The sequence below is a fragment of the Lissotriton helveticus genome, chromosome 2_1 (genome assembly GCF_964261635.1).
Source record: "Lissotriton helveticus chromosome 2_1, aLisHel1.1, whole genome shotgun sequence".
NCBI lineage: Eukaryota > Metazoa > Chordata > Amphibia > Caudata > Salamandridae > Lissotriton > Lissotriton helveticus.
The window spans coordinates 491,186,471-491,198,660 of NC_136059.1; positions in this window are offsets into that span (position 1 = coordinate 491,186,471).

The window sequence follows — 12,190 nt, forward strand, 5'->3', positions numbered from 1 at the left end:
ATGTGACCAAAAATCAGCAAGGGCAGCAAACGAACAAAAAAGAGAACAAACACTCAAAGCCGTGTTTCCTTTTATTCAGCAAAGCGCTCCGTATCCAACCCAAATCGGGATACACCAGAGCCCATAAGTTTGCTCCCCAGTCTTACCGTTGATCCGAGTGCCTCATCTCCGCTAGCGTCTCAGCAAGAATAATCGGCAAAGTCGGCTTCCAGGAACAGTACTTTATTTCCTGGTTGTGCATGAGTTGCGCACAACGGAACGTGCTCCCTGGGCATGATGGGGAATGTAGTTTAGTGTTCCAGACTCCATCGGGATTCCGAGGAGGAGGCCAGCATTACTCATGCGCAACTCGTGACACTGTATTCCATGGAGTCAACTGAACAAATGATGTTGAACCAACCTCCCAAATAATGTTTTTAATAACGTCCCTGGTAGCAATGCTCCTCATCAAGATGTGTACTCCAAGTCCCAATGGTTTCGAAGACATTCTGCTCATACTAAAAACCGGAATAACATCAGTTCCCTTGGCGATCTTGAGATATGTGGGCTGCATAACTTAAAAATCCCTTAAACGGAGGAGCCTAGCTCGAGGACGTAATGGCCGCCTTTTAGCTCGGCTCCGTCGGCCCTCCGACTAACTTCGATTATCCTGCCATATATCCTGCACTGCGACGCTACTTCCATACAGAATTCGAACTTTAAAGACCCACTCTTACTCACCGTCGGGTCCGGAGGTCCCTGTGTGCTGTGGATCCTCAGCTGTGCCCTCGGTGGGATTGAGGCCTCCGGGCACTCGAGACCGGGACCTCGCCTGCGGGACCCGACCGGCGGAGAAGAGATTCCTGCGGGACCCGACCGGCGGAGAAGAGATTGCCGGCCCCGGCCGCGAAAGTGAGCCACTGGTGGGAACCGTTGTGCGTGTGCCCCGGTGATCCTGGACCGGCCCGATGACTGAGCCGTGCAGCTGGAGGGGGACGAGAAGTGTTGGGGGCTGACCGTGTGAAGGGGTCCCTTCGCCTTTGTCCTGTCCGGCGGTCCTGGACCCCACGCCTGGCTCTCGCCTGTGGGGCCTGTCCTTGTTTGGAGGAGACCCCCCCCCCCATCGGGCGCTCGCCCATCCTGTGCCGGTGAGGCCGTTGTTGGGAACCTCCGGAGGTCTGTAAAGTCCTACATTTGGGAACTGTTTGGGAGCCCACGGTGGAGTGTCGGGCGGCGAAACTCACAAGATGGCTGCCGACAACGTGGGGAGTGCTCCGCTCTACACCGACGCTCCTTACCGGCCGGATTGTGCGGAGGCCTGGGTGTGTGCTCGGGCGCCCACGCCCGGAGATGTCCTGGACGCCTTGATGTCATTGCACGCTGTCTTGGCCCCCGGTGCCTCTACCGACCCCATGCGGCTCGCCGCCATTTTGGGCCGCCGCTCTTTCATGCACCCCTGTCGTCCTGATGCCGCCATTGCTTTGCCCCCTTCGGCTGCGCCAGGAGTCGCTGTTGTTGTTCTTCGGCCGCTTGATGGGCCGGTGACTTTTGATCCTCTGCTCCCTCGCCGCCTGGATTTCGAGGACTTCCACACGACGCGGAGATCTGCTCCTTCCCGGGTACCTGGAACTCATGGTGGGCCGCTGTTTGCTACCGCTACGTTGGATTCGAACTTTTGTTCTGGAGGGGTACCTTTGTATTGTCGGATTGCGCACTTGGACTCCGGCTTGCCGTTGCTTGCCCTGTCGTTACTGCTACAATTGACTTGTTTAATTGACTTTTTGTATTCCCTCCGTACGAAGGCTCTACCTGATTTATATCACTGCCGTGACTCTGGACTACGTTACGTTTCTTTTGTGCTGGGTGGTACGCTCCACATTATCCTTTATTGGGTTGGTTTTGTGGGCAGGAAGGGTTGGGGGTGAGTTGCACGACATGATAGTCTGCTGGTCTACCTGCTCGTTGTATTGATGTCCCGACACGGTGAAACGTTACAATCTCTCCCCCCCTCCCCCTCCCTGTGGTTCTTGCTGTATGTGAAGGTGTAGAACTGATTTGATATTTCTTTATTTGTTGGTCGGGGGTGGGTCGTGGCCAAATGTGTTTGCTCATATCCTCTGGCTCCTCCCTCATATTTTCTTTTTGTTTTGTATTTCCTTTTCTCCTCTTTTTGTCTTTTTCCTCTACCTTTCTTTTCACTATATTTCGGGTTTCGGATTAGGGCGACAGGCACGCTGTTTGGAGGGTAGGCCGTAGCCTTCTGCAGGGGTGCGGGGTGGGATGGGTGGGTGGGGTCTCTCAGATGTTTTCTTTTGGTTCTATGGCCCTTTTCTATCCCTTTATAGCGGTGCCGCTTCTGTCCTCGCTTCTCAGGCATGGGTGGGTTGGGGTCTGTTGCTATGCCACTTTCTTGGTTTCGATGCTTCGTCGTGACTGCCCTACCCTTCTTTTCGCCAGCTTCCAATTTCTTCTGTGCTATTAGCCGTGGGTCGCCTGGCCCGGGGTGGCGCCCATCTCGCACGGTTGTGTTTCTCCTTTTATTATTCGTTCTTTTGTTCTTCTCCCTTCCTTCCCCCCCTTTCTGTCCCTTTTTGGTTTTTTTTTCCCCTTGTTTCTTTCCCCTTTCCCCCCCCTTTTCCTTTCCCCCCCTCCCCCTTTTTCCCAGGCTCGTATTGAAAGACGTGGGCTCGATTCGTACAGTTTACCGCTCCCCTTGCCTTTGTTAGCGTGTTATTGGGTGGGGGTCATGTGATCTTGGTAGCACTTGTATGCTTCTCCACTATATTTTGTGTTTGTTTCGTGCTACGGTCATATCGTGCCCTTACAACCTCTTCCCCCCCACCCCTTCCCCCCTCCTCTCGTTTTGGCATGGGTGTAATCCTGTTTTTGGGTTTTTCCGTATTTGTGAGTCAGTCATGAGCCTTGTCCCCTTATTATAAAATAGACCTCACTGATCCTGATGTTGGGCCGTTATTGCCGCTTATCCCGTCTCTAGCATTGTCCAATTATGTTTGCTTGCCTGCCAACTGGCCTTGTGTCGCTTATTTTGATCCTTGATCGTTTTTGACTTGTGGCCGGCCGGATTGTTGTAGGCCCATACATGTTTAACCTAATAATGTAAATAAAGGTCTTCAAAATAAATAAATAAATAAATAAATCCCTTAAACATTAATGGCGGGTCACCCAACATTTATTGAGCTACATCCCACTTGCACCATGTTATCCAAGAATTTCTTTTAATACCAATGGCGGGCCATCCAATTTTTATTGAGAGATATCACACTTGCACCGTTTTTCCCAGAATTGCCGTGTTTGAGTGTATTGGCACTCATTTGTGGTTACGGTATCGCTATCCTGGTGGCCACCACATAATACCACTTTAAGACGAGCTCGATTCCGACCGTACACCATTTCTGGGCCTCCATAACAACAATTCCCATGAGCCTCCTTTCCTGGACAGGCCGCTATGACGGACTTGTGATCACGTAATCGCTGCGACGTCACGTCACGTCCGGCAATCCCGGAACTGACACACCTCCCGATGGCGTTCACAGCGCAAATCCATTGCTTATATTCCCGCGTACTTAGCGATAGGTCCTCACAAGAGCCGAGGACCGAAGCCATAATAGGTGAAGAAGCTGGGTGAGATCTTTACTCGAAGTAAGTACATGAGCACCAATCCTTGTCACTCCTGATTTCGATGTTCTAGAAAGGGCTGATCTATCACGCTTATTTTTTCCCCCAGCATGAGCAGATAGCCTTGTTGCACTTTTGTAAATACCTCGACATCTCCCATTTCTTTACACTACGATTAGGACCACTCATACTTTCACTTCGATCCTGTGTGAAATTCGAAGCCCCAACTTTGGGTAAGTGCTAATACTCATGCTAACTGATGAATGGGATGAATGAATGAGTGCACTTCAAGTTGTATGATTTTTTACTTCCAGAATAGACGTTGTACCACTACCTGCAATTTGATACTATTTTAACTGGCATGTACCGGCTTCTTTTTACCCGTACTAACACAAAGTTAGTGTTAGCATGCGAGTAATATCGCCACTCCATAGGCCTGTCACATTTTAATAATATGTCACAGAGCAAATCATGATGAGTGGCATAATGTGGAAAACGTCCGCCACAGCGGCATGCGCACAAAAATTGGCATGCAGCACACAACGTACCGAAGATTAAAGCACTGAGTTTCTTTTTTCTTGTTGTCTTCTAATGTTGTCATATAACTGTGATCATTTGTGATTTCATCAACAGATGGAGCCTGGTAATACTTAAATTTCACATTATATGAGGAGAAGCTACTCTTCCCTCGCCACACGGATAGGATAGGGACTTCCCTTCCCGTAAAATCCCCACACATAGTTAAGGGGAATTGCCTTTCTAGCCCTGGAGAAAGTCCTGGACCTTTACGGCCGAAATTGGACTGAACATGTCAACATGTCGGCACTAGGGTCTTAGGACCATTAAACTCCAAAAAGATCCGCATTTTAGAATTTTTACTGACCCAACCAGACCCAAGAATAAAGGGAAACCGGGGGTCTGACTGAGTTTTTTAAGCCCCCCTTCCTTCATCTATCTGAAGAGCTCCCAACACTGTGGTCGAGCCCACTCTGACTTTTACGGGTCGGGGTGACCCGATGATGAAGCATGACACCACTAGGGTGTGTGAGGGTAATTAAAAAAGAAATAGTGCTTTCCCCTAACACATGGTTGTTGCTAGCATAACCTTTCATGGGTATGATTAGCATAGTCTATTTTTGAGAGGCTCATTATAGTTTTAAGTTTCCTCTATCTCTGTACTCCTGTTGTTTGTCACAGATAGCGCATCACCAGTTTTTCTTTACTGGTGTAGTCCATTGGAGTATTTTTTGTGAAATATAGTTTAGAAGGTGGATATACTCCAGTCATTTCCTCTATAACCCCCTAACTACTGGAAAGTCAATCGTCACATCCTGTGTTAACACACATCAACAGGGGGGCACCATAGATGTCATCCGGAGGCCTTGCTCCCATAGGGTCCTGCTGGGGGCCCCTAAGGTAGGATTCTTACAGCCTTTCTGTGTCGGAAAGGCCAACACAGAAAGGCTGTTGGAATCTGCAATTCCTCGGGCGGAAAGAGCAGCCGGAGAGATTACTGGAGGTATTTGGAATGGCAGACGGGCTCTCCGAGCCCATCGGAGGCCATTTGGAAATCTGGTTTGGATTCCTCTTCAACTGACCCCATCAAAATGGGTCGGTCAGAAGGAATTTGAACAACCAATTACAATGCCTGAGGAACGGCTCCGACCGAGGGTCAAAGCTGTTTCCTACTGCATCGTTAGTGGGTCCCAAGTGTTAAAAACATCCCTATTCTTTCGCAATAGGTACAAGAGGACTTTTTGGGTTTGAAGAATAAATTAATCATTGATTTAAAGAGGGGGGTTGGATGGTGGATTTACGTTCCGAAATATTGATGGTTCGAAGAACCCACGTGGCTAGGCCCTGGCAGAAAGGAGTCAGCAGGAGACTATGTGATTATTAATATCAGAGCCTAGATGGTGGAAAAGATTATTTTGGATGCACAGGGAAACCAACTTCAATCTTCAAGTAACCTCCAGATACTACCCTTAGATTATTTTTATAGACTATCTATTTTATCTAAATCAAATCTAGCTGATGGCAAAGATTGCCCAACATCAACTATTCGGAGAGACAACATCTCACTAGAAATTCTTTAGATTTTTTGTCTGCACTGGGGGAAATTGGCTGACTTTATTAGGAAATAACGTTTTCATCCAGTAGCAAAGCTGCCAAACCTGTAATGTCTGAATCTCATTCTGACCAAATAACAGGCGTTGCTTGAACACAAGAACAATTTTTGTATCCTGGCCCCAGACAATTTGTAACGGCCCAGCTTGAATAAACCTCCAGGGAGAAGAACGTTTTAAGCTTAGTTTCCTGGAACATTGCGAGTGCTCTCACACAAATCTGAAACCCTGACCTTATTATGAACACTCATGACATTTTATGTTGTCAAAACACTTGTATGCAGTCAGAATTTAATATAAATGAGTATCAGGGTCTTTTTAAATCTGCTTTGCCTTCAAATGCATGTAGAGAAAGTGGGGGTTGGCCACCTTTCGTTCTGTCAAAATTACGGATATTAACATTATAAAATTCTGGTTTTCCCCTCACTTTCTGGCTACCTTTTTATTATTACGGGGTGATTCTGATATAATATTAACTACTTTTTATTACAATATTTTTAACCAGTCCTCTAGGGACATCGATCATTTATGTGATTTTCTAAAAGACTTTTTTTAAAATGTTATTCACATTGTTTATAGCATTTGAGTCAATGATTTTAATATCACCTTATGTTGTCTCTCAGATACTAGGGTCTGTGGCCTGAGTGATGGTCAATTTGGTAACGTCACCCATTTTTCTCTAATTCTGTTTTATGGTGAGGCAGTAAATGATTAGTTTTTTTCTAGCGATGTCTGAAGCACAAAAAGGCCTGTGTTCTTGCTTTTATAGGGAATCATATGGGCAATACTATAGATAATATTCTTCTGACAAATGAATCATGCCCTTATTTATCTGATTTAGTGATAACTAGTAGTTGTGTGAGTAACCACAATCCCCTTTTTATTAAACTGAACTCACTCATAAAAACTCCAGAAGCAAGTTGTCCTGACAATTGGGGGCTGACTAGAAATAAAGGTCTTAAATTAAAATAGGAGAAGATTAACCCAGTTGCATTTAATTATGTTGTTGTTGATGAAGCAAGGGCTTCCATTATGGCCTGTCATTCAGAAGATATAGGATTGGCTGCGACCCAGCATGAATTTTCCAAAAGCTGTTAAATTATCTCCACTAATGTCATATCCTCAACTCCCATCCGGGAGAAGACACTTCATTGTTGGTTTTACTTGGCGTGTTCAACTGCACACAGAACCCTGTCAGCCATATTGAAAAAAACACCACAGGGTAGCATCTGAAGTTAAGTAAGCCAGGGCTTTCCATAAACAGGTTATGGAAGATTGAAAGTCTGAGATTAGAAGTAAAGCCTGGAATGATCTCCAGGAGGCAGGTACTTTGAAAGATAGCACGACATTTTGGGAAGTGATTAATAGACCTAGCTTGACGATCCTAGTATTGATCCTGTTATACCAATAAAAGCATGGGTCGAGCATTTTAGAGGAATTTTAATGCCAGAGGATGTGTCTTGATCACCAGGTTATGATTGTAATTCACTTCTCTCCTCATGTGATTTTCAATCCCCCTTTGCAGTCCAAGAGGTTATTAATGCTATACATAAGTGTATAGCCGGTAATGCCCTAGGACTAACCCTGGGCGAAGCACTACGCTACGCTCGCGGAGTTTGCGAAGTTTTTGCAACTTCGCACTACGCGAGCGGCACGTAGCACAGTGCGAACATGCGTAGTGCAGCGTAGCGTAGTGCAGCGCTCATTTTTTGCTTGTTCGCGGTCCTGAACGACATGTTCGCGACCGCGAGCAAGCAAAATGACATCCCGGCAAGATTCTCAACACGAGGAGGTCAGGTTTCTCATTGTGAGTGGTTGCGCATGCTCACGACCGCTCTCAATGAGAAACTACCTGTTCGCGTTGAGAAAGCTGCCGCTCGAGTAATAATCTACTCGAGCAGCAGAAAACTACAGCTCGCACTGTGCAAGATGCCGTTTTCAATGCTTGCACAGTGCCGGATGCTTGTCCGCACTGTGCAATCATTGAAAACGCATCTTGCACAGTGCGAACATGCTACTACGCAGCTCGCGTAGTGCTACGTGAAGTTCGCGTAGTGCGAAGTGCACTTCGCGTAGCTTCGCGTAGCGCTACTTCGCGAACTACGCCCACCCTTACCTAGGACCAGATGGCGTGCCAGCAGACTTTTTAAAATCAAACCCCTTTTTATTGTTCCCTCTGCTCACTAATGTGTTTCTATCTTTAACGCACAGGACCAACCCTGAGTCCTGAAAGACCGCCATTGTAGTTCCTATTTTTAAATAGGGGGACGGGTCCCAGGTGACCAGTTATCACTCAATCTCATTGGTCGATTCCAGTGCCAAGATTTTAGGTCGAATTTTATTGTCCTGACTCGAAGACTGGGCTCTAGCAAATAACATCTTGTCTTATGTAAGGACAAATGACCAATCTTTAGAATCTCCATCTAATCTGTGGGGCTGGGGGTAGTATGCGAAGGCTAAGAAAGGCTCTTTGCATCTTGCTTTTATAGATTTATCCAGCGCCTATTAGCTCGTGAACCACACTGTTGTGGGATCTAATGGGCAAAATGTGACTGGAACACAACTTATTGACACTCATCATGCGCTTACACCAGGATCTAATTGCGGATGATGCAGTTTTTATTGCACACACTGCAAATAACCTTGTCTCTTTTAGCAGTGTTTTTAGTTTATATGGAGAACCTGGACCTTGAAATGAATTTCTCAAAGTCTTTGATACTGACATGCAGTAGTCCCATTACCAAGTCAAAGACCTTTAATATGGGGGATTTCTATTTTATAAAGGTAATACAAATTAATTATCCAGGGATTTTGTTTAATCAGCTATTAAGTCGGATCCTGCTCTAAACACTTAGATGTCAGACTTTAAATAGGGATATTGAGGCTATTTTTAAATTCAGCTGCAAGCTCCAAATCAAACCAATTTTAGAAATGCTGTGTCTCTATAAGTGCCTTTCTGGGGTGTATATGGTTCTGGCCTCTGAGGGTACAATAAGGTAGAAATCCTACAAATTGCAGAAAATCCGTTTTTACACAGACTACTTTCAGTTACAGGAAGCACAGCTACTTTAATATGTCATGTGGAGCTCAGTATGCCATATTTGGAAGATCAGATTGGATTTGCTTCTTTATTATCGTGGGTTAAAATATGGTCCTCCCCAAAGGATGTTTTAATCAGAACTTGTATTTCCGATTATCTCTCACTAGGTGGGCTTGGAACAAATACAATGGTAAAGAATCTGAAGGTCACCTTTGAACGCCTGGGACTCCTTGATATCTACATATCCCCTCATACAATTGGCTTTAACCATAAGTCACAAGTTAAAGAATTGTTCTTGGAGCACTGTATGACCTTAATGCAGCTCAGGCCAAGCAATCAATTGTTAATTACATCCAAGTGTCACCAATCCATGCCATATAGCCTTATTTTAGAGGGATTATATCTCCTACATATCGCCACTGGCTTATCCCGGTTAGACTTTGGACTTCACAATTGCTTTTCATTTTCCGGGGGTATGGAATCAGGACACATCTTGGTTATTATCTAACATTAAAGTTTTAGATAAGATTTAGTTCACCAGCTTTGGACTTTTAAACACAATTTTATTATATAATTGTTCTATGAAAAACGGATATTGTATATGACCCTTGTATAAGATGACATTGTAAATTATGTGTGTGCTTTTGTGGCCTTTGGCCGAATAAAGTATATTCTTTGACACGATTTATTTTATCTGCCAAAGCTTTACGATTGCACTCTCACTATCTCGAACTAGAACTCTTTATAGGTGCTTACTGACACCATTCTTTCCTGATTCCTAGAATAGGATTTGTTCCTTTATGGAGCACAGTTAATGCTTTTATTACAATGTATTTATTGGTACATGATTAATTATTAATTTCAAATAAGATTCTAATGACTATACTTGATGAGTTTAACTTGTATCCTAATAAAGATGACTTTCTAAAAGATTTGAATAATAAAACTCTTCAACACATACCTAACTCTCATTATTTACTGAAATTTTGATTAGAAATTGTGATTATAGTTTATGTGATGTTCAATTCCTGATCTTTTCTAAAACAATGGCAAATATTCATTTGCATCAGACCAGAGACTGATTATAGGGGGAATTAGCCCGTGTGATGGTAAACCAAGATTCTTAATTGACAAATTGATTCCCTCTCCCGACCAGTAGTCAAAAAAAGAAAGGGTTAAACCATTAGGGTTTCATCTCTGGACATTAAAACATTGCGCAGATAGGACTACAGGGAAACTTATCATTCGCTTGAAAAATTAATTACAGTACACATATCAAAACTGTAGCTGTTTAGGTATAATTTAGCATTGGTATATTCTGACCTTCATTCAACATTTCTTTGTGTACAGCAGCAGAACAAGTGACAAAAGAAATGTTAATGAGAGGAGCGAAGCTGAATCCCAGTGCTTTTGATAACAATAAAATAGAAAAATAACATTTGCATTTTCGTTTAAATAAGCTGTAATCAGATGCATTTGGCAGCCCAAGGGGCAGAAGGGTGCACTTATGTGATACTTTCAATAGCTTAATTTTATGTTCAACTAATTGCAATGCAGTTAGATTTATTTTTTTATAAACTATTGAAATGCCAATGGTTGCATAAATATTACAATGTGAGAATGCTTTGCATTAACTTACTAGCATTCATTGATGAGGGCAAAAAAGTAAACAAATGGAAGAGTATATGGTTCTCGAGCTTTTGAGTGCCAAAAGGGTGTCAAAAATAAACAGCTAGAATTATAATTCTGTAAAATCTTTTATAAATATTAAGTTAGATTTTGTAGAAAATTTTAATTTGCAATCAACCAAGAATAATTTATTCAAGCCAGCTTGGTTGTACGATTATCTGGTCCAGAAACTGTTTGAGTTGGGCATCAAGACACATACTCTGCCACTTCCGTAGCTAGGAACGACCATCACTATGGAGCCACCGACACTCTACCCACTCTCACCAGTCACCTTAGTTTGCTGTGGATGAGGCGACCAAAACAGAATTCCATGCAGTCCAATCTGTCGGATGTATGACGTTACAACGCATACTTTTACAACGCCTACCTTTACATCGCAAGTTTTACAACGCATACCATTACAACGCATAATGCTTTTGGGCGCTGGATAGTGAATAGTTTAATTTACTATTCCAACTCCAGTCCCCGTGGATAGTAGGGAAGGTGTTGGATAGTACATTAAACCTATTCCCTATCCTAGAGCGCCCCCCAGCGCTATGCGTTGTAATAGTTTGCGTTGTAAAAGTTGCGTTGTAATGGTAGTTCGTTGTAAAAGTTTCGTTGTAAAGGCTGTATACCCAATCTGTCATTTCCATGCTATTTTTATTTAATGGGCATTATTATTCTAAATGGTGAAATCTAAGTTTTATAGTGGCTATAAAAGCAGCTTTTAATAACTGACCTATGATTTGACATACATAACTATCAAAAAGGCCTTGCAATTTCCCAGGGTGTAAAGGCGTGGAGTCATGTAACTGTGACATGCTGTCATCTTTGCTGCCAACTTGACCAACTTCTTTGAAACTGAATAGTAATGTGCACGTGATGAGGAAATGCAAGAATTTATTTTATTTAAGTCCTGCACTTCTGCTAGACTTGCACACTGGTGCCTTAATCCAAATTACCTGCCTGTACATGCCTTCAAAAGCAGAGAGGGTTAGATTTGTGGGTGCTACTTGTAGAGAGGCATTAGACCGTCATGGAACACAATGCGTGAGACAAATGAGTTCAGTCAAGAAGAAAGAAGAACCACATGTCCCATAATGCCACAATATTCTCAAAAGACTGGCAAATGTCAGCTGTCATTTAGAATTCATAGACCATATGTTGTTCGTAGTGCAGAGCCTCCGAGACAATGAAAATACATAGTTGTTCTCAAAATCAATGAAAGACTGAACTGCATACAGAGAAGTGTACCCGGAAACTACTTGTGCTTTAGAATTGCTGTCAAGGAGTATTTCCTTATAAGCGCATACATATGTGCCTTGTTGTTCCCTCGATAGGAGCAAAAAGTATCATCGTGTATGTACCGACTTTGATAACTGTGCTTTGATGTGGGTGTGCAAGGTCCAAGGACATCTGCAATACAAAAGCATTCTCAAATATTGCTTGGATTGCGGAGGGTTTTAACCTCAAAGTCTATGAGGCAATGCGTCCCAGAGACAAATTCAAAATAACATTTCGAAAATACACCAAAAAAGAGTCTTGTCTCAAAAAAGGTAGATCTAGATTGGAGTTTAGAAAAAACCATGAAGGCACAATACAGAAAGCCGTAAAAGCAAATGCACCAGTACATTCCTTAAATTGCAAAGAGGCCATTTGCCATGTAGGCCATCAAATTCAAACTAATATAATACTGAAAAAAACCATACAGATGCTAAGTCTCAAGTGTGTAGCAAAA